The sequence below is a fragment of the Macaca thibetana genome, chromosome 10, assembly GCF_024542745.1.
Source record: "Macaca thibetana thibetana isolate TM-01 chromosome 10, ASM2454274v1, whole genome shotgun sequence".
NCBI lineage: Eukaryota > Metazoa > Chordata > Mammalia > Primates > Cercopithecidae > Macaca > Macaca thibetana.
Genome location: NC_065587.1, coordinates 50,732,084 through 50,754,058, shown reverse-complemented (window position 1 = coordinate 50,754,058; position 21,975 = coordinate 50,732,084). Strand labels below are relative to the sequence as shown.

The 21,975-nt window shown below is 47.6% G+C and overlaps 2 protein-coding genes across 10 annotated transcripts in view; one reads left to right on the top strand and one right to left on the bottom strand.

Annotated features, from left to right (window-relative positions):
* Window positions 1-2,417, bottom strand: part of STAU1 (staufen double-stranded RNA binding protein 1) — an 80,471-nt gene extending 78,054 nt beyond the window's left edge. For all 9 annotated transcript variants that reach the window (XM_050807454.1, XM_050807449.1, XM_050807452.1 and 6 more), the window contains exon 1: window positions 2,128-2,417. The gene's annotated coding sequence lies outside the window, so the exon portion shown is untranslated. The remainder of the gene's footprint in view (window positions 1-2,127) is intronic.
* Window positions 1-21,975, top strand: part of DDX27 (DEAD-box helicase 27) — a 135,242-nt gene that overhangs the window by 65,686 nt on the left and 47,581 nt on the right. The window lies entirely within an intron of this gene.

Sequence of the window (21,975 nt, the reverse complement as noted above, 5' to 3'; positions counted from 1 at the left end):
CACCATGTTGGCCAGTATGGTCTCCGTCTCCTGACTTCGTGATCCACCCGCCTCGGCCTCCCAAAGTGCTGGGATTACAGACATGAGCCACCGCGCCTAACCTGCTTATGGAGGCCGAGGCGGGTGGATAACAAGGTTAGGAGTTCAAGATCAGTCTGGCCAACATGTCAAAACCCTGTCTCTATTAAAACTACAAAAATTAACACGGTGCGGCGGCGGGCGCCTGTAATCCCAGCTACTCGGTAGGCTGAGACAGGAGAATCGCTTGAACCCAGGCGGCAGAGGTTGCAATGAGCCGAGATCGTGCCACTGCACTCCAGCCTGGGCGACAGCGTGAGGCTATCTCAAAAAAAAAAAAAAAAAAAAAAAAAAATTCAAACAAATATTTTAAATTAGAAACAATGGTAAGACTGTCAGAAAATTCTAGGAAAATGTCAAAAACAAGGAGGCCACTTTGCCGCATGTGTGTTGAGAAGCGTATAAGTAAAAATATTTTCAGTCCACTAATGAAATTTAATGCCTAAAACAATCCTAAGATACAGGAGGATCACTGAGGTAAACACACACTCCTTACTCGTATAAAACTGAACACCCATAAGTTGCATTTCCTTAGAGTACACCTATAAAACTAAGTACAGAATTTTTCAAAACCCAGTATGCTTTAATAAAGTTGCTGTACTAAAAATCCCACCTGTCATCAGGAAAACCGAAACTGCTCCCTCTACACTCCAACTGTATTTTTAGTTTTTACCTCAACAAGTAGCAATGTAATTTACATTTGGTAAGCACGGATTCCTGAAAGGCCAAAATCAACCAGGAACCTGACTGAACTCTTTCCACCACGCTCTTAACAATGAAAGCTACAAGCAGAAGAGAAGTGTGAACTTAAAAACGTCCACACAGCCGAAGAACAGTGGCAGAATAGACTGAAGCACGTATCTTCGCGGAACAGGAGAAAACTTCCACACAAGCAATACTGCAACACGGAGGCGGGGCAAGGGCTTAAAAGGAAAGCCAACAGGGAGGGGGGAATATAAGCAAAGCTTCAGTGAAAAAAACTTATCGAGGTGTAGAGAAAGAACAGACAGACAAATTTTTCCATCTTCGTACACCCCGCTTCAGAGCCTGATACACAGTAAGTGCTCCAGATAGGTTTGCTCAACTCAAGGGAAGCTTCTGCCAGCAACTTTCCCAGAAATGGAATGACAACAAGAAGCTGGCTGATGGCGGGGCGGGGGGAAATGGACAGGTTGCTCATCCTGGGGGAGATGGTGAATATCCTGCAGTTGGCTAAGCGGAGGACATGGAAAGAAATAGCATCCATCGTTTACAGACTGCAAACGACAATGTACCAATTAAGCGTACGCCCCTTTCAGATGTTAAGAACTCAAAACAATGCCCTGGCTCTGGACATGGGCACGCGGAACACTGCAGCCTCTAAGAAACCCAAACGGATAGGTAGGTCAACTTCTATCCACTCTGTCCATTAAATTATACCTTCATATCACGCTAATAAATTATGCAGACGGTTTATTGGGACACGCTCTGCGTCTGGCACTCTGATAAGCGCTTTACACGCCCCATTTCACTGAACCTTAACAGTCTTAAGAGGCAGGGACGGTATTAGCAGCCCCCTTTCCAACCAAGACACAAAGAGTTTAAGTGTCTTGCCTAATGGGGCAGAGCCGGGTTTGGCACCCGTTTTGGACACCTGGGCCGTGCTCTTAACCACTAAGCTACAGACCTGGGCCGGCGACACTGAGAGGCTCCAGCCCTAGGGGACCTGAAGCGGTCCACCCCCCAACCCGCGCCCCAGCCCCGGGAATAACTTCGGCATCCCCGCGCGCGCCATGCGGGACGAGGAAAGGCGGCCGCGGCACCTGTTTGTGACACCGGCGAGGGCTGGAGGGGATGGGGGCGCCCGAGGCCAGGCCTCAGGGCGCCCGGAGGCGGGGGGCGCCAGAGGACCCGCCTCCTCCGGGAAGGCCCCGCGGGCTACATAGGCCCGGAGGAAGGCGGCGGGGCGCGCGGGCCCGCCGAGGCCTAGGCCCCACCCGCCGCCCACCTCCCCACCACCGCGGCGCCCGCGCGGGCTCCGCCAGGCCCGGCTCGGCCCGGTCGCCTCACCTGGCTGCTGCCCCGAGCTCGTCCCCCGGCCGGCGGTCCTGGGCGGTGGCGGCGAGGAGGAGAAGGAGGAAGGAAAAAGGGAGAGGAAGAAGGGACGAAGGGAGGGAAGAGGCGGAGTGGCCGTGGAGGAGGCGGGCGCCGCCGGGCCGGGGGGTGGGGGGGCGGTCAAAGGAAGCAGGAGCCGAGAGAGACGCGGCGGTCGCCGGCGCAAACGCTGAAGAGCCGCTCCGGCGCCCGCAGCCCGGCAGGAAGTGACGGGGGAGGGGCAGGCGCCCGCCCCCGTCCCCCGCCCGCCTCCAGGCCCGGCCCCACCCCCACCTGCGGCCCGGACCACAAGTTCCGGCGGGCGCTGCGGCGGAGCCTGCGCTCGCAAGGCACGCCGGGAGCTCAGCGGGAGTGGCGCCCTGTCCCGCCTGGGCCGCCGCGGGCCGCCCTGGGCCCCGGGGCCTGCCGGGAGTTGTAGTTCTGGTGGGAGTTTCGTGCTGCCTGCTGGACTTGAAGCGTGTCTGGGAGAACCCAGCCTACCTTCTTTCCTCCTCCACTTCCTTTTTCCTTCCTTCTCTCGGTCTTTCCTCTTGTCTTGCCTCTGGCCCTCCTTTCCTTCCTGCAGTTGTTGCTTCCTTCATCTGTAAATGTTTATTAAATGCTTGCTGTATGCAAGGCATTGCTCCAAGGGCTAAGAATGTAGTGGTGAACAGACAAAAATCCCTGCCCTCGTAGAGCTTACATTCTTGTGTGAGTAAAACACACAATAAATAAAATCAGAAAATTTTACAGTGAGATAAAAGACAATAGCCCGGATGCGGTGGCTCACGCCTGTAATCCCAGCACTTTGGGAGGCCGAGGCGGGCAGATCACTAGGTCAAGCGATCGAGACCATCCTGGCTACCACGGTGAAACCCCCTCTCTACTAAAAATACAAAAAATTAGCCGGGCGTGGTGGTGGGCGCCTGTAGTCCGAGCTACTCGGGAGGCTGAGGCAGGAGAACCGCACCCGGGAGGCGGAGATTGCAGCCGAGATCGCACCACTGCACTCCAGCCTTGGCGACAGAGTGATACTTGATCTCAAAAAAAAAAAAAAAAAAAAAAAAAAAAAAGACAAGAAGTGCTAGATTGCTATTTATTTCACCCACTTAGTTTATCTAGATCACCCACTTAGATCTAGATAAACTAAGTGGGTTTTAGCAGCCGTATTATATGGGAGGTTGGAGGAAGCGTGGCCAGTAAAGAATCAGTGGCTCACGCCTGTAATCCCAGCACTTTGGGAAGCCGAGGCCGGCGGATCACCTGAGGTCAGGAGTTCAAGACCAGCCTGACTAACATGGGGAAACACCATCTCTACTAAAAATACAAAAAAAATTTAGCCGGGTGTAGTGGTGGGCGCCTGTAATCAGAGCTACTTGGGAGGCTGAGGCAGGAGAATCTTTTGAACCTCGGAGATGGAGGTTTCAGTGAGCCAAGATCACGCCGTTGCACTCCAACCTGGGCAACAGAGCAAGACTCCATCTCAAAAAAAAAAAAAAGAAAAGAAAAAAAGAATCTTGAACTTCTGAGATCAGACTCAGTGAAAATTATGCTCGTGTTGTAAGAGGTCCAGGAAACTGAGAATGAGTGAAGGAACTGCAAATACACAGAGCTTGTCTCTCCTGCTCACTCTAGGACTGCTTCCCCACTATTTAAAAATAATTTTCTCTCTCTTAAATATCTCTCAATCTAACAATTGCTCAGTCTCTCTTGCCAAGGGAATATAAATTCAAAATACGAGCTGCTGTGTCTGAAGGAGCCCCTCCAAGCGAGACTTTGGAGCCTTAGCCAAGCCTGGGAGGACACTGTTCTCTAGACAAGGCCTCCATACATTGCTTCTTGTGAAGTGCAAAGACACTGAATTTCAGAACACCAAAAATAGTCAAAGGACTTTCACCGTTCCTTTAGTGCCCATCCAAGACAGTACTAAGCAACATTCAGATATTGTCCAGCCCTCTGCTAAAAGTGATCTTTTTTTTCTTTCTAACTTCCAAGCAGTGTGGATCCCATACCTCCTTGGGTAAAGGAGCAGATGCAGAGAGGTCTCCCTAAACCCAAAGCTGTGCACAATCAGACAATCTCATCAAAGGTGATTTTGCTATCACCCATGGGGACAAAAGTGGTGGGTCTATGACTTCCAGCCCCAATTTTCTTTCTTCCCTCTTCCCTCCTTCCACATATCTTTTTTTTTTTTCTTGAGACTGGGTCTCGCCCTGTCACCTAACTAGAGTGCAGTGGCATGAACACGGCTCACTGCAGCCTCAACCTCCTGAGCTCAAGAAATCCTCCTACCTCAGCCTCCTGAGTGGCTGGGACCACAGGCATGCGCCACCACTCCCAGCTAATTTTTTACCTTTTTTATAGAGAAAGGGTTTTACTAAGTTGCCCAAGGTCTTACTAAGTTACTAAGTTGACCAGGCTGGTCTCAAACTTCTAGGCTCAAGCAATCCTTTTGCCTCGACCTTCCAAAGTACTGGGGGGATTATTCCAGGTGTGGGCCACCGTACCTGAACAGGAGTAGGTCACCTAGATTTGTTTTCTTCAAGAAACTGTCAGTCATTCTCTTCCAAGATCCTGAAGACTTCTTGACTCTTGCTAAGTAATTAAGGAATTATTTTTCTTTATCTTGAGAAAAAGATTGAAGCTATGTATTCTTAGTTCACAAGAAACTGTGAGCATTAAGTATGTTATGATAAATTCTGTGTGTTCCTTCTCACAAGATAAATTATATGCATTTGAACTAAGGAATGGAAACATGCAAAACTCATAAAAGCCTTTTGAGACATTGACTTTTTTTTTTTTTTCTTTTGAGACAGAGTCTCACTCTGTTGCCCAAGCTGAAGTGCAATGGTGTGATCTCGGCTCTCTGATGCAAAGCTCATAAAAGCCCTGTGAGACATTGATTTTAATTTTTATTTTTTATTTTTTTTGAGGCGGAGTCTCACTCCCAGGCTGGAGTGCAGTGGGGCGATCTCGCTCACTGCAAGCTCCGCCTCCCGGGTTCACGCCATTCTCCTGCCTCAGCTTCCGAGTAGCTGGGGCTACAGGCGCCGGCCACTGAGCCCGGCTAATTTTTTTTGTATTTTTAGTAGAGACGGGGTTTCACCGTGTTAGCCAGGATGGTCTCAATCTCCTGACCTCGTGATCCGCCCGTCTCAGCCTCCCAAAGTGCTGGGATTACAGGCGTGAGCCACCAGGCCCCGGCCTTTTTTTTTTTGAGACAGAGTCTCACTCAGTCACCCAGGCTAGAGTGCAGTGGCACGATCTCGGCTCATTGCAACCTCCACCTTCCAAGCTCAAGCAATTCTCCTGCCTCAGCCTCCTAAGTAGCTGAGACTACAGGCGCATGCCACTATGCCCTGTAATTTTTGTATTTTTAGTACAGATGGGGGTTTTGCCATGTTGGCCAGGCTGGTCTCGAACTCCTGACCTCAGGTGATCCACCCACTTCGGCCTCCCAAGGTGCTGGGATTACAAGTGTGAATGTTAACCTCTGATGAATTATCTCTGTTCCACTCTCATAGCCTCTTAGTAGAACTTTGTACCCTCATAATTTTTCTTTTTTTTTTTTTTTTTTTTTTTTTTTTTTGCTGAGACAGAGTCTCGCTTTGTCGCCCAGACTGGAGTGCAGTGGCCGGATCTCAGCTCACTGCAAGCTCCGCCTCCCGGGTTCACGCCATTCTCCTGCCTCAGCCTCCCGAGTAGCTGGGACTACAGGCGTCCGCCACCTCGCCTGGCTAGTTTTTGTATTTTTTAGTAGAGATGGGGTTTCACCGTGTTAGCCAGGATGGTCTCGATCTCCTGACCTTGTGATCCGCCCGTCTCGGCCTCCCAAAGTGCTGGGATTACAGGCTTGAGCCACCGCGCCCGGCCATAATTTTTCAATTATCTGTTGAGTATATTAGGCTAGGACTAAGAGATCAACTTCCATGACAGCAGAGACTCACCCTGTCTTAAGTCATCATGATAGTCCCTGGCCCCTAACACAGTGTCAGGGACACAACAGGTACATGATAAATTTCCATAGACTGCTGAAAAACTACAGCCTTGCTTATCTCTGCGAAAGTCCCGAAGAAACAGGGAACACCTGTAGGGTTGACTGGTGTATGTCAGGGTCACCTATAGTATGTGTAGCACAGGAAAACAAGGTTGAGAACTACTTGCTGGCCTAAATAAGTAATTCTCAAGCTTATTTGAGGTGGTCTGCACCCTGGGGATATGTCAGAATCTAAGAGCAACAAGTAGAAGACATAAAAATATAATGGGGCCGAGCACAGTGGCTCATGCCTGCAATCCCAGCACTTTGGGAGGCCAAGGCGGGCAGATCTCTTGAGGTCAGGAGTTCAAGACCAGCCTGGCCAACATGGTGAAACCCCTCCACCTCTACTAAACATACAGAAATTAGCCAGGCGTGGTGGTACGCACCTGTAGTCCCAGCTACTCAGGCGTCTGAGGCAGGAGAATCGCTTGAACCTGGGAGGCGGAGGTTGCAGCGAGCTGAGATCACACCACTGTGCTCCAGCCCAGGCCACAGAGTGAGACTCCATCTCAAAAAACAAAACGAGGCCAGGCACGGTGGTTCACGCCTGTAATCCCAGCACTTTGGGAGTATGAGGCGGGCAGATCGCAAGGTCAGGAGATCGAGACCATCCTGGCTAACATGGTGAAACCCAGTCTCTACTAAAAATACCAAAAATTAGCTGGGCGAGGTGGCAGGCGCCTGTAGTCCCAGCTACTCGGGAGGCTGAGGCAGGAGAATGGTGTGAACCCAGGAGGCAGAGCTTGCAATGAGCTGAGATCATGTCACTGCACTCCAGCCTGGGCAACAGAGCGAGATTCCATCTCAAAAAAAAAAAGAAAAGAAAAGAGAAAAAAAATGAAACGAGAAAAAAGATATAATTTACAAAGCAGTAAAAACACCTAGAAATAAACTTTACAAGAAATATGCACAGTCTGTGTAAAGAAAAAATGTTTAATTCTGCAAAAGGATACAGAAAAAGACTTGAACAAAGAGAAATATAGGCTATGGTCTTGGCTAGGAAGGTTCAATGCAGATCATTAAGATATCAGTTGATCAAGACATTGAAGGACAGCCTGGCCATCATGGCAAAATCCCAACTCTACAAAAAAAGTACAAAAATAATTAACCGGGTGTGGTGGCGTGTGCCTGTGGCCCCAGCTACTTGGGAGGCTGAAGTGGGAGGATTGTGTGAGTCCAGGAGGTTGAGGCTGCAGTGAGCTGTGATTGCACCCCTGCACTCCAGGCTTGGAGTAAGACCCTGAATCAAAAAATACATTAAAATTTAAAAAGATGTTGAATGAGATCCCAAGAAAAATACAAACATGATTTTGTTTTGGATCTCTATGAGCCATTTCTAAAGTCTTATGGAAAAATTAATAAGAAAAATAGCCAAGAACTTTCTGAAAACTCCTGACCAAATAGCAAACATGCTATAAAGCATTACCAATTAAAATAGTTAGATGCTAGTGCCTGATTAGTTCCACAGTCAATGAAAGAGATATTTCCAGATAGACACAAACACATGTATGAATTTAATACTCAGTAAAAGTGGTATTTCAAGGTTGGGCATGGTAGCTCACGCCTGTAATCCCAGCACTTTGGGAGGTCAAGGTGTGTGGATCACTTGAGATCAGGAGTTCGAGATCAGCCTGGCCAACATGGTGAAATCCCATCATTACTAAAAATACAAAAATTAGCTGGGGATGGTGGCAGGCACCTGTAATCCCAGCTACTGGGGAGGCTGAAACAGGAGAATTGCTTGAACCCAGGAAGTGGAGGTTGTAGTGGGCCAAGATCACGCCACTGCAGCCTGGACAGCAGAACGAGGCTCTGTCTCAAAAAAAACCAAAAAAGTGGTATTTCAAATTTGTGAGGAAAAGATAGATTTCATTTTATAAATGCTTTGAGACAACACAGTAGCTTCTGGGGCAGGGGGAATTAAATGTGTACTTCATATTATATACTAGGGAACATACCAAATTGATCAAATATTTAGATAGAAGAAAGGAAACTGGGCTGGGCGCGGTGGCTCACACCTGTAATCCCAGCACTTTGGGAGGCCGAGGCGGGCAGATCACCTGAGGTTGGGACTTCAAGACCAGCCTGAGAAACATGGAGAAACCCTATCTCTACTAAAAATACAAAATTAGCCAGGCATAGTGGTACACGCCTGTAATCCCAGCTACTCGGGACGCTGAGGCAGGAGAATCACTTGAACCTGGGAGGCAGAAGTTGCAGTGAGCCGAGATCGTGCCATTGCACTCCAGCCAGGGTAACAAGAACGAAACTCCGTCTCAAAAAAAAAAAAGAAAGAAAGAAAGAAAAAAGAAAGGAAACTGGCCAGGCATGGTCACCCATGTCTGTAATCCCAGCACTGTGGGAGGCCAAGATGGGAGGATTGCTTGAGCCCAGGAATTCGAGGCTGCAGAGAACTTAAATTATTGTTACTATTACTATTATTATTTTGAGACAGTCTTGCTCAGTCGCCCAGACTGCAGTGCAGTGGCATGATCTCAACTCACTGCAACCTTCACCTCCCGGGTTCAAAAACTTCCTCGTGCCTCAGCAGCCCAAGTAGCTGGGATTACAGGTGCACACCACTACACCTGGCTAATTTTCGCATTTTCAGCAGAGATGGGGTTTCACTCTGTTGGCCAGGCTGGTCTCCAACTCCTGACCTCGAGTGATCTGCCGACCTCGGCCACCCAAAGTGTTGTAATTACAGGCATGAGCCACCCTGTTGGCTTATAGTGAGCTATGATCTCACCACTGCACTCCAGCCTGGGCAACAGTGAAACCCTGTGTCAAAGTAAAAAAAAAATAATAATAATAACGGGAAACCATAAAAGTAACAGAAGAATTCCTGCAAGAATGTTTGTATCACTCTGAAGTGGAGAAGACTCTTAACTATAACACAAAATTCAGAATCCTTAAAGGAAAAGATCAATTCATTGACTCAGGAAAATAAAAAATGTGGTAAGAGGCAATAAAAAGAAATGATAAACTGGAAAAAATTTGCATCTCAGTCAGAGAGGATGATTTCACAAATTTCATGACATATAAGGAACTCCTATGAATAACAAAATGATTAACAACCCAATGAAAAATGATTAAAAGATAGCAACAGGCCTGGCGCGGTGGCTCACGCCTCTAATTCCAGCACTTTGGGAGGCCGAGGCAGGTGGATCACGAAGTCAGGAGATCGAGACCATCCTGGCTAACACAGTGAAACCCCATCTCTACTAAAAATACAAAAAAATTAGCTGCGCGTGGTGGTAGGTGCCTGTAGTTCCAGCTACTCTGGAGGCTGAGGCAGCAGAATGGCATGAACCCAGGAGGCGGAGGTTGCAGTGAGCTGAGATCGTGCCACGGCCCTCCAGCCTGGGCGACAGAGCAAGATTCCATCTCAAAAAAAAAAAAAAGATAGCAACAGACAGTTCATGGGAAAGGAAAAACAAATGGTTCTTAGAAATAACAACATAGGCTGGGCGTGGTGGCTCATGCCCGTAATCCCAGCACTTTGGGAGCCCAAGGTGGGCAGATCACCTGAGGTTGGGAATTTGATACTAGCCTGACCAACATGAAGAAACCCCTTCTCGGCCGGGTGCAGTGGCTCACACCTGTAATCCCAGCACTTTGGGAGGCCAAGGCGGGCGGATCACAAGGTCAGGAGATCGAGACCATCCTGGCTAACACGGTGAAACCCTGTCTCTACTAAAAATACAAAAAATTAGCTGGGCGTGATGGCGGGCGCCTGTAGTCCCAGCTACTCGGGAGGCTGAGGCAGGAGAATGGCATGAACCTGGGTGGCAGAGCTTGCAGTGAGCTGAGATTGAGCCACTGCACTCCAGCCTGGGGGACAGAGCAAGACTCCGTCTCAAAAAAAAAGAAAAGAAAAGAAAAAAGAAACCCCGTCTCTACTAAAAATACAAAATTAGCCGGGCATGGTGGCGCATGCCTGTAATCCCAGCTACTTGGGAGGCTGAGGCAGGAGAAGCGCTTGAACCCAGGAGGCGGAGGTTGCAGTGAGCTGAGATAGCGCCATTGCACTCCAGCCTGGTCAACAAGAGTGAAACTCCCTCTCAAAAATAAAAATAAAAATAAAAAGAAAAGAAAAGAAAAGAAAAACAAAGAAACAACTGGGCACGGTGGCTCACGCCTGTAATCCCAGCACTTTGGGAGGGCGAGGCGGATCACGAGGTCAGGAGATCGAGACCATCCTGGCTAACACAGTGAACCCCCGTCTGTACTAAAAAAGAAACAGGCCGGGCGCGGTGGCTCAAGCCTGTAATCCCAGCACTTTGGGAGGCCGAGATGGGAGGATCACGAGGTCAGGAGATCGAGACCATCCTGGCTAACATGATGAAACCCCCGTCTCTTCTAAAAAATACAAAAAACTAGCTGGGCGAGGTGGCAGGCGCCTATAGTCCCAGCTACTCGGGAGGCTGAGGCAGGAGAATGGCATAAACCCGGGAGGTGGAGCTTGCAATGAGCTGAGATTCGGCCACTGAACTCCAGCCCGGGCTACAGAGCGAGACTCCGTCTCAAAAAAAAAAAAAAAAGAAACAAAAAGGTAGCCGGGTGCGGTGGCAGGTGCCTGTAGTCCCAGCTACTCAGGAGGCTGAGGCAGGAGAATGGCGAGAACCCGGGAGGTGAAGTTTGCAGTGAGCCGAGATCGCGCCACTGCACTCCAGCCTGGACGATAGAGGGAGACTCCATCTCAAACAAACAAACAAACAAACAAAAAGAAAGAAACAACAACGTAATGGCCAGGCCCACTGGCTCATGCCTGTAATCCTGGCACTTTGGGAGGCCGAGGTGGGTGGATCACTTGAGGTCAGGAGAATAGCTTGAACCCAAGGAGGTGGAGGTTGCAGTGAGCCGAGATCAGACCACTGCACTCCAGCCTGGGTGGCAGAGTGAGACTCTGTCTCAATAAAATAAAATAAATAAAATAAAATAAAATAAAATAAAATAAAAACATCAATGTCTATCAACCTAAGATTGGCTAAATAAGTCATGACACATTCATACAATAGAATAATGATCAGTGGTTAAGAAAAAAAAAAAAAAAAAAACCGAGGAAAGACACCGTAAAGAGAATGAAAAAGCAAGCTGCAGATTTAGAGAAAACATTTGTAAAATAAAAAGTTGTATTTAGAATACATATATATATACACACACATATTTTTTTTCTTTTTTTTTTTTCTTCTGAGATAGAGTCTCACTCTGTTGCCCAGACTAGAGTGCAGTGGTGCGATCTCAGCTCACCCCACCTCTGCCTGCTGGGTTCCACTGCTTCTCCTGCCTCAGCCTCCTAGGTAGCTGGGATTACAGGCATGTGCCTCCAGGCTCAGCTAATTTTTGTATTTTTAGTAGAGATGGGGTTTCGCCATGTTGGCCAGGCTGGTCTCGAACTCCTGACCTCAGGTGATCCAACCTCCTCGGCCTCCCAAAGTGCTAGAATTACAATCTTGAGCCACAGCACTGGGCCTATAATTTTTTTTTTTCCAGTCAGAATCTTGTTCTGTTGTCCAGTCTGGATAGCTTGATCTTGGCTCACTGCAGCCTCAAACACCTAGGTTGAAGCAAACTTCCTGCCTCAGCCTCCCAGGTAGCTGGGAATACAGGTGCACACCACCACCGCCAAGTCAATTTTTTTTTCATTCTTATAAGAGATGGGGGGCTCACTATGTTGCTCAGGCTGGTCTCTAACTCCTGGCCTCAAGAAATCCTCTGGCCTCAATCTACCAAAAGTGCTGGGATTATAAGCGTGAGCCACTGTGCCCAGCCATATCTGGAATATATTAAGAACTCTTACAGCTTAGCAATAAAAACAAATGGGCAAAAGATCTGTACAGACATTTTGACAAATAAGTTTATAAAAGTATATGAGTGGCAAATAAGCATATGAAAAGATGTCATTAGGAAATGCAAATAAAACACACATATACATACATGTGGGAGATACCATTACACATTTATTAGAATGGCTAAAATTAAAAATAAAAATAGGCCGGGTGCGGTGGCTCACAACTGTAATCCCAGCACTTTGGGAGACTGACGTGGGCAGATTATGAGGTCAGGAGTTCGAAACCAGCCTGATCAACCTGGTGAAACCGCGTCTCTACTAAAAATAGAAAAATTAGCTGGGTGTGGTGGTGTGCGCCTGTAATCCCAGTTTACTTGGGAGCCTGAGTCAGGAGAATGACTTGAACCTGGGAGGTGGAGCTTGTAGTGAGCTGAGATCATGCACTGCACTCCAGCCTGGGCAACAAGACCATCTTACAAATAAAAAAAAAAAAATGAAATAATAAATAAAAATAAAAATGGGATGGGTGTGGTGGCTCATGCCTGTAATCCCAGCACTTTGGTAGCCCAACACAGGCAGATCACTTGAGGTCACGAATTCAAGACCAGCCTGGCCAACATGGTAAAAACCCATCTCTACTAAAAATACAAAAATGGCCAGGCGCCATGGCTCCCACCTGTAATTTCAGCACTTTGGGAGGCCAAGGCAGGCAGATCACAAGGTCAGGAGATCGAGAACATCCTGGCTAACACTGTGAAACCTTGTCTCTACTAAAAATACAAAAAATTAGCCAGGCATGGTGGCATGTGCCTGTAGTCCCTGCTACTTGGGAGGCTGAGGCAGGAAAATCGCTTGAACCCAGGAGACAGAGGTTGCAGTGAGCCAAGATAATGCCACTGCACTCCAGCCTGGGTGACAGAACAAGATGAGACTCCATCACCCCCAACAACAACAACAACAAAAATACAAAAAATAGTTGGGCGTGGTGGTGGGCACCTGTAATCCCAGCCACATGGAAGGCTGAGGCGGGAGGATCACTTGAACCCGGGGGGCAGAGGTTGCAGTGAGCTGAGATCATGCCACTGCACTCCAGCCTAGGCAAGAGAGAGAGACTCTATCTCAAAACAAAACAAAACAGACAACACCAAATAGGAGAATGCAGAGCAACTGGAACTTTTTGGACTAAAGGTGCATACCACCATGACTGGCTGATTTTTTTTTAATTTTTATTTATTTTATTTTATTTTGAGATGAAGTCTTGCTCTGTTGCCAGGCTGAATTGCAGTGGTGCGGTCTCAGCTCACTGCAACCTCTGCCTCCTGGGTTCAAGTGATTCTCCTGCCTCAGCTTCCCAAGTAGCTGGGACTACAGGCATGCGCCACCATGCCCAGCTAAGTTTTGTATTATTAGTAGAGATGGGGTTTCACCATGTTAGCTGGGATGGTCTTGATCTCTTGACCTTGTGATCCGCCCACCTCGGCCTCCCAACATGCTGGGATTACAGGCCTGAGCCACCGCGCCCGACCATGTTTTTTTATTCTTTATTTTTATTTTATTTTTTTCTTTTATTTACTTACTTTTTTGAGACAGAGTCTTGCTCTGTTGCCCAGGCTGGAATGCAGTGATGCGATCTTAGCTCACTGCAACTTCTGCCTCCCAGGTTCAAGTGATTCTCCTGCTTCGGACTCCCGAGTAGCTGGGATTACAGGCACCTGCCACCACGCCTGGCTAATTTTTTTATTTTTTAGTAGAGATGGGGTTTCACCATGTTGGCCAGGCTGGTCTTGAACTCCTGACCTCAGATGATCCGCCCACCTTGGCTTCCCAAAGTGTTGGGATTACAGGTGTCAGCCACTGCCCCTGGCCATATTTTTTATATTTCGTAGAGATGGGATCTCACTATATTGCCCAGGTTGGTCTGCAACTCGTGGCCTCAAGAGATCCTCCCACTTTGGCCTCCCAAAGTGTTGGGGTTACAGGTGTGAACTGCTGCACCCAGCCAGGAACTCTTATTCATTGCTGATGGGAATGCAAAATGGTACAGCCACCTGGTATGACAGTTTGGCAGTTTCTTACAATGCTTAACATACTCTTGTCATACAACCCAGCAGTCCCAGTCCTAGATGTTTACACGACTTAATTAAAAATTTACTTCACGGCCGGGCGCGGTGGCTCAAGCCTGTCATCCCAGCACTTTGGGAGGCCGAGATGGGCGGATCACGAGGTCAGGAGATCGAGACCATCCTGGCTAACCTGGTGAAACCCCGTCTCCACTAAAAAATACAAAAAAATAGCTGGGCGAGGTGGCAGGCGCCTGTAGTCCCAGCTACTGGGGAGGCTGAGGCAGGAGAATGGCATGAACCCAGGAGGCGGAGCTTGCAGTGAGCTGAGATCCGACCACTGCACTCCAGCCTGGGCAACAGAGTGAGACTCCGTCTCCAAAAAAAAAAAACAAAAAAACTTACATTCACACTAAAATTTTACACTCATGTTTATAGTAGCTTAATTCATAACAGCCAAAACCTGGAGACAACCAAACTGTCCTTCAACATGTGACTGGACGAACAAACTGGTACATTTGTACAATGGAATCCAACTTAGTAATAATAAAGAACAGGAGCTGTGTCCATGAAACAATATGGATGAGCCTTAATTGCATCTCTCCAGGTGGAAAAAAATTAGACCCAAAAGCCCCCATATTGTTTGCTTCCATTTCTATGACATTCTGGAAAAGGTAAAATTATAGGGGCAGAAAATACATCAGGCCCGGTGCAGTGGTACTTTGGCAAGCCCAGGAGGGAGGATCACTTGAGCCCAGGAGTTTGAGGCTAGCCTGGGCAATATAGTGAGATGCTGTCTCTACCAAAAAACCCTCAAAAATTAGCCAGGTATGGTGGTGCACTCCTGCAGTCTCAGCTGCTCAGGAGACTGAGGCAGGAGGATCGCTTAAGCCCGGGAGATTGAAGCTGCAGTGAGCCGTGATCATGCCACTGCACTCTGCACTTCAACCTGGGCACAGAGTAAGACCCAGTCTCAAAAAAAAAAAAAAAAAAAAAAAAAGAAAAGAAAAGAAAATAGATCAGTGAGATCAGTGGTTGTCAAGGGCTGGGGAAGGGAAAGGAAGTTGTTTGAACTGTTCTCTATGCTACTAAAATGATAGGTACATGACTGCATATTTCAAAACCCTTATGCAGTAACCTTTAGTGTACACAAATATTTAAGAATCAACAAGGATGTCTGAGGATACGAGGATGGAATGAAAACTGTAACAAACTAATGTCACTGATGAGGAAGGGAGAAAAAAACCGTCACTGACTTAATTAACTTTGGAAAATGTTTTTTGACTGACTAAGGCAAAAGCCAAAAGAACTGCACATTGACACTGTACTCTAGTTGGTAAATTTGTCTCTCACAAAAATGGGGAATATTGGCCTGGGTGTGGTGGCTAATGCCTGTAATTGCAGCACTTTGGGAGGCTGAGGCGGGAGGATCACCTGAGATCAGGAGTTCAAGACCACCCTGGCCAATATGGCGAAACCCCATCTCTACTAAAAATACAAAAATTAGCCGGGCATGGGGGCAGGCACCTGTAATTCCAACTACTCAGGAAGCTGAGGCAGTAGAATTGCTTGAATCTGGGAGGCAGAGGTTGCAGTAAGTTGGGATAACACCACTGCACTCCAGCCTGGGGGACAGGGCAATACTCTGTCTCAAAAAAAAAAAAAAAAAAAAAACAGTTGGTGGGGGGAGGACATTAAAATATCGTGAACTGAATGAAGACAAAATTACATGTCAGAAATTTGGGGATGCAGTTAAAGAAATACTTAGAGAGGGCCAGGCACAGTGGCTCACGCCTGTAATCTCAGCACTTTGGGAGGCGGAGGCTGGCATATCACAAGGTCAGGAGATCAAGACCATACTGGCTAACATGGTGAAACCCCATCTCTACTAAAAATACAAAAAATTAGCCGGGCGTGGTGGCGGGCGCCTGTACTCCCAGCTACTCGGGAGGTTGAGGCAGGAGGATGGTGTGAACCCGGGATGTGGAGCTTGCAGTGAGCCGAGATGGCGCCACTGCACTCCAGACTGGGTGACAGAGCAAGACTCCGTCTCAAAAAAAAAAAAGAAAGAAATACTTAGAGGGAAAGTTGTAGCATTAAATGCTTGCATTAGAAAATAAGAAATGCCTCAAATCAGTAATCTAATTTTCTACCTTAAGAAACTAGAATAGGCTGGGACAAGGGGTGTGATGGCTCACACTGTAATCCCAGCACTTTAGGAGGCCGAGACAGGCGGATCTCTTGAGGTCAGGAGTTCGAGACCAGCCTGGCCAACATGGTAAAACTCCATCTCTACTATAAAACATAAAAATTTGCCGGGCTTGGTGGTGCACGCCTGTAATCCCAGCTACTGGGGAGGCTGAGGCAGGAGACTTGCTTGAACCCGGGAGGTGGAGGTTGCAGTGAGCCAAGATACACCACTGCACTCTAGCCTGGGTGACAGAGCAAGACTCTATCTCAAAAAATAAAAAAATAGAATAGGCTAAAACCGGTGGCTCACGCCTGTAATTCTAGCACTTTGGTAGGCTGAGGCAGGAGGATCGCTTTAGCTCAATAGTTCAAGACCAGTCTCAACAACATAGGGAAACCCCCGTCTCTACAAAAAAAAAAAAGAAGAAGAAGGAGGAGGAGGAGGAGGAGGAGGAGGCCAGGCTCCGTGGCTCACGCCTGTAGTCCCAGCACTTCTGGGAGGCTGAGGAGGGTAGATTGCTTGAGGCCAGGAGTTTGAGACCAGCCTGGCCAACATGGTGAAACCCTGTCTCTACTAAAAATACAAAAATTAGCCAGTATGGTGGTGCTCCTGCCTGTAGCCCCAACTACTCAGGAGGCTGAGGCATGAGAATCGCTTGAACCCAGGAGGTAGAGATTGCAGTGAGCTGAGATCACGCCACTGCACTCCAGCCTGGATGACAGAGGGAGGCTCTGTCTCAAAAAACAAAAAAAAGGAAAAAGAAATTAGAATAAGATCAAATTAAACCCAAAGTAAGTATAAGAAAATAAATAATAAAAGACAAGAGTACATATCAATGAGGGGCGGGCACAGTGGCTCACGCCTGTAATCCCAACACTTTAGGAGCCTGAGGAGGGCAGATCACCTGAGGTCAGGAGTTTGAGACCAGCCTGGCCAACATGGTGAAACTCCATCTCTACCAAAAATACAAAAATTACCCAGGCGTGATGGTGCATGCCTTTAGTCCCAGCTACTAGGGAGGGTGAGGCAGGAAGATCACTTGACCCGGGGAGGCAGAGGTTGCAGTGAACCAAGAACAATACAGAAAATCTGTGAAATCAAAAGTGATCTCTTTGATGAGGGAAAATCAATAAAATTGATAAGTTTCTAAGTAGGATGATCAAAAAAAAAAAAAAAAAAAAAAGCCAGAATATTTGTGACAGGTCCAGAGCATACATATATGCTTGGTAATGAACATAGCTCCTCTGGATTTTAAGGCGACGATTCAAGAGGAAAGCTTGGGGATGAGAGAAGAAAGAACACTTTCACTGAAATACCTTTTAGTATTCTTTTAAATATGCATATATAATTACATATGCAATAATTATTCGGCTGGGCACGGTGGCTCACGTCTGTAATCCCAACACTTTGGGAGGCCGAGATGGGCGGATCATGAGGTCAGGAGTTCAAGACCATCCTGGCCAACATGGTGAAACCCTGTCTCTACTAAAAATACAAAAATCAGCTGGGCATGGTGGTGCGTGCCTGTAATCCCAGCTTCTTGGGAGACTGAGGCAGAAGAATTGCTTGAACCAGGACCCGGGAGGCAGAGGTGGCAGTGAACTGAGATCACGCCACTGCACTCCAGCCTGGGCTACAGAGCAAGACTCCATCTCACAAAAAAAAAAAATCACAAATAAAATGCTTTATATTTTTATTTATTTATTTAACTTTTTTTTTTTGAGACAGAGTCTCGCTCTGTCTCCCAGGCTGGACTGCAGTGGCCGGATCTCAGCTCACTGCAAGCTCCGCCTCCTGGGTTTACGCCATTCTCCTGCCTCAGCCTCCCGAGTAGCTGGGACCACAGGCGCCCGCCACCTTGCCCGGCTAGTTTTTTGTATTTTTTAGTAGAGACGGGGTTTCACCGTGTTAGCCAGGATGATCTCGATCTCCTGACCTCGTGATCCACCCGTCTCGGCCTCCCAAAGTGCTGGGATGACAGGCTTGAGCCACCGCGCCCGGCCTATATTTTTATTTATTTAATTTATTTTTTTGAGATGGAGTCTCGCTCTGTCACCCAGGATGGAATGCAGTGACACAATCTCAGCTCACTGCAACCTCCACCTCCCTGGTTGAAGAAAATCCCCCGCTTCAACCTCTCGAGTAGCTGGGATTACAGGCCTGTGCCACCACGCCTGGCTAATTTTTGTATTTTTAGTAGAGACGGGGTTTTACCGTGTTGGCCAGACTGGTCTCAAACTCCTGACCTCGTGATCCACCGCCTTGGCCTCCCAAGTGCCAGGAAAACAGGCGTGGGCCACCTCGCCTGGCCAGGGGGTAGTAGTTTTAAAAGGTATATTTATCCATTAATTTAATAACTGGTATTTATTATTTCTATAACACACTTTTTTTATACTAACAGAGTACTGCAAATGAAGGTTTTCTAAAACAATATTGTCTTGTGTATTTACTTTTTTTTTTTTTTGGACAGTCTTACTCTGTCACTCTGTTACCCAAGCTGGAGTGCGGTGGCATGATCTCTGCTCACTGAAACCTCCCAATCCCAGGCTCAAGCAATCCTCCCACCTCAGCCTCCTGAGTAGCTGGGGCCACGGGCCTGCACTACCACGCCGGACTAATTTTTGTATTTTTTGTTGTGTACTTTAAAATTTTATGTAAATCGGCCGGGCGCGGTGGCTCAAGCCTGTAATCCCAGCACTTTGGGAGGCCGAGATGGGTGGATCACGAGGTCAGGAGATCGAGACCATCCTGGCTAACACGGTGAAACCCCGTCTCTACTAAGAAATACAAAAAAATAGCCGAGGCCGGGCGCGGTGGCTCACGCCTGTAATCCCTGCACTTTGGGAGGCCGAGGCGGGCGGATCACGAGGTCAGGAGATCGAGACCATCCTGGCTAACACGGTGAAACCCCGTCTCTACTAAAATACAAAAAATTAGCCGGGCGTGGTGGCGGGCGCCTGTAGTCCCAGCTACTCGGGAGGCTGAGGCAGGAGAATGGCGCGAACCTGGGAGGCGGAGCTTGCAGTGAGCCGAGATGGTGCCACTGCACTCCAGCCTGGGCGACAGAGTGAAGACTCCGCCTCAAAAAAAAAAAAAAAAAAAAAAAAAAAATAGCCGGGCGAGGTGGCGGGCGCCTGTAGTCCCAGCTACTCGGGAGGCTGAGGCAGGAGAATGGCGTGAACCCGGGAGGCGGAGCTTGCAGTGAGCTGAGATCCGGCCACTGCACTCCAGCCTGGGCTACAGAGCGAGACTCCGTCTCAAAAAAATAAATAAATAAATAAATAAAATTTTATGTAAATGACATCATGTTATTTGAATTCTTCTAGACTTGCGTTTTTTCTCTTCAACATTATATTCGAATGGTTCGCCTATGTTTATACGCATAGTTCTATTTTGTTCATTTTCAGTGCTGTGCAGTATTCCCACAAATGGGTATGTTATTTTATATTTACCTAGGCTTGTTCCGCGGGTCTTAGGTTGGTGTCCTTTGTTGCTATAGTAAACAATGTTGCTGTCAACATTCTTGTATATCTCCTCATGCAATTGGTGGATTTTACATTTTACATATATATACACATATATATATATACACACACACACACATATATATATATATATATTTCTTTCTTTCTTTCTTTTTCTTTTGAGATGGAGTCTCACTCAGTCACCCAGGCCGGAGTGCAGTGGCATGATCTTGGCTCACTGCAACCTCCACCTCCCAGGTTCAAGTGATTCTCCTGCCTTAGCCCCCGGAGTAGCTGGGATTACAGGCGCCCACCACCATGCCTGGCTAATTTTTGTATTTTTAAGTAGAGAGAGGGTTTCCCCATGTTGGCCAGGCTGGTCTTGAACTCCTGACCTCAGATGATCCACCCGCCTCGGCCTCCCAAAGTGCTGGGATTATAAGCATGAGCCACCAAGCCTGGCCCATTTTTTATATTTTTTATTGGCTTCTTCCCAAGGCACCCATGACGTCCCTTTTAGTAAGGACTATCTTACCTGTTGATTTTTCATAGATCTGCTAATTATAGATATAACTTATGATAACTTTATTCACATCCTTATAGACCTTGGGAAAGTGGGGCGTTACAGTCACTCACTTAGTCACATAGTAGGTAGATGTTACTGAGCCTTAACTATGTCAGGCACTAAGAATACTGAGACAAACAACACAGACAGGACCTGTCAGGAGGTTACATGAAGAGCCTGTCTCTTTTTACTCCTGGTCTTTTTCTTTCTTTCTTTTTTTTTTTTTTTTTTTGAGATGGAGTCTCACTCTGTCACCCAGGCTGGAGTACAGTGGCACAATCTCGGCTCACCGCAACCTCTGCCTCCCAGGTTCAAGCCATTCTCCTGCGTCAGCCTCCTGAGTAGCTGGGATTACAGGCGCCCGCCACCATGCCTGGCTAATTTTTTGTATTTTTCGTAGAGACAGGGTTTCGCCGTGTTGGCCAGGCTGGTCTCAAACTCCTGACCTCAGGTGATCCATCTGCCTCAACCTCCCAAAGTATTGGGATTACAGGCGTGAGCCACCATGCCCAGCCCACTTGTGGTCTTTTTCTCCACACACTGTCATAAAAAAAATTCACAAGATTTTGTACAGAAATATTATGGGCTCAAGGGTAATTGAGGAGAGAGGCAGTGATCATGAGTTCATTTTAGGTCAACGAGATAGCCCCTGTTGGCTTAACTGACCTGGTTATTTCTCAAATTTAATACCAAGTAACCCAATGGGAAAAGCAAATCTCTTGCTATATAAGTTTAAAACATATTTTCATATTATACTCGAGGTAGAAGGCTAAAGGGAATCATTCTCCTCATAATGATGGAGAGTGTTTTGGTCATGCAAAATAGCTTTTGGTGGCCTTGTGCAAGTTACTTCTCACTATGCACACAAGTGCTCTTGTTATATCCACATATTGCGTGGTCTCTAGATAATTTCTATGCTTTATGACAGTTTTTAAAATTAATTTTCTTTTTGAGATGGAGTCTAGCTCTGTCGCCAGGCTGGAGTGCAGTGGTGCCATCTTGACTCACTGCAACCCGCGCCTTCCGTGTTCAAGTGATTCTCCTGCCTCAGCCTCCACAGCTGGGATTACAGGCACATGCCACCAAGCCTAGCTAATTTTTGTATTTTTAGTAGAGATGGGGTTTCACCATGCTGGCCAGTATGGTCTGGATATCCTGACCTCGTGATCCGCCCACCTCGGCCTCCCAAAGTGCTGGGATTACAGGCGTGAGTCACCGCGCCCAGCCAAAATTAATTTTCTTTTTCTTTCTTTCTTTTTTGTTTTTTGAGACGGAGTTTCACTCTTGTTGCTCAGTCTGGAATGCAACGGTGCACAATCTTGGCTCACGGCAAGCTCCGCCTCCCAGGTTAAAATGATTCTCCTGCCTCAGCCTCCCAGGTAGCTGGGAATACAGGCATGCACCACCACACCCAGCTAATTTTGTATTTTCAGTAGAGATGGGGTTTCTCCATGTTGGTCAGGCTGGTCTCAAACTTCTGACCTCAGGTGATCCGCCTGCCTCAGCCTCCCAAAGTGCTGGGATTACAGGCACCCGGATCCTATCCTATCCTCCCCTCCCCTCCCCTCCCCTCCCCTCCCCTCCCTTCCCCTCCCCTTTTTTGAGGCAGAGTCTAGCTCTATCACCCAGGCTGGAGTGCAACTGCATGATCTCGGCTCACTGTAATCTTCGCCTCCCGGGTTCAAGCGATTCTTGTGCCTCAGCCCCTCAA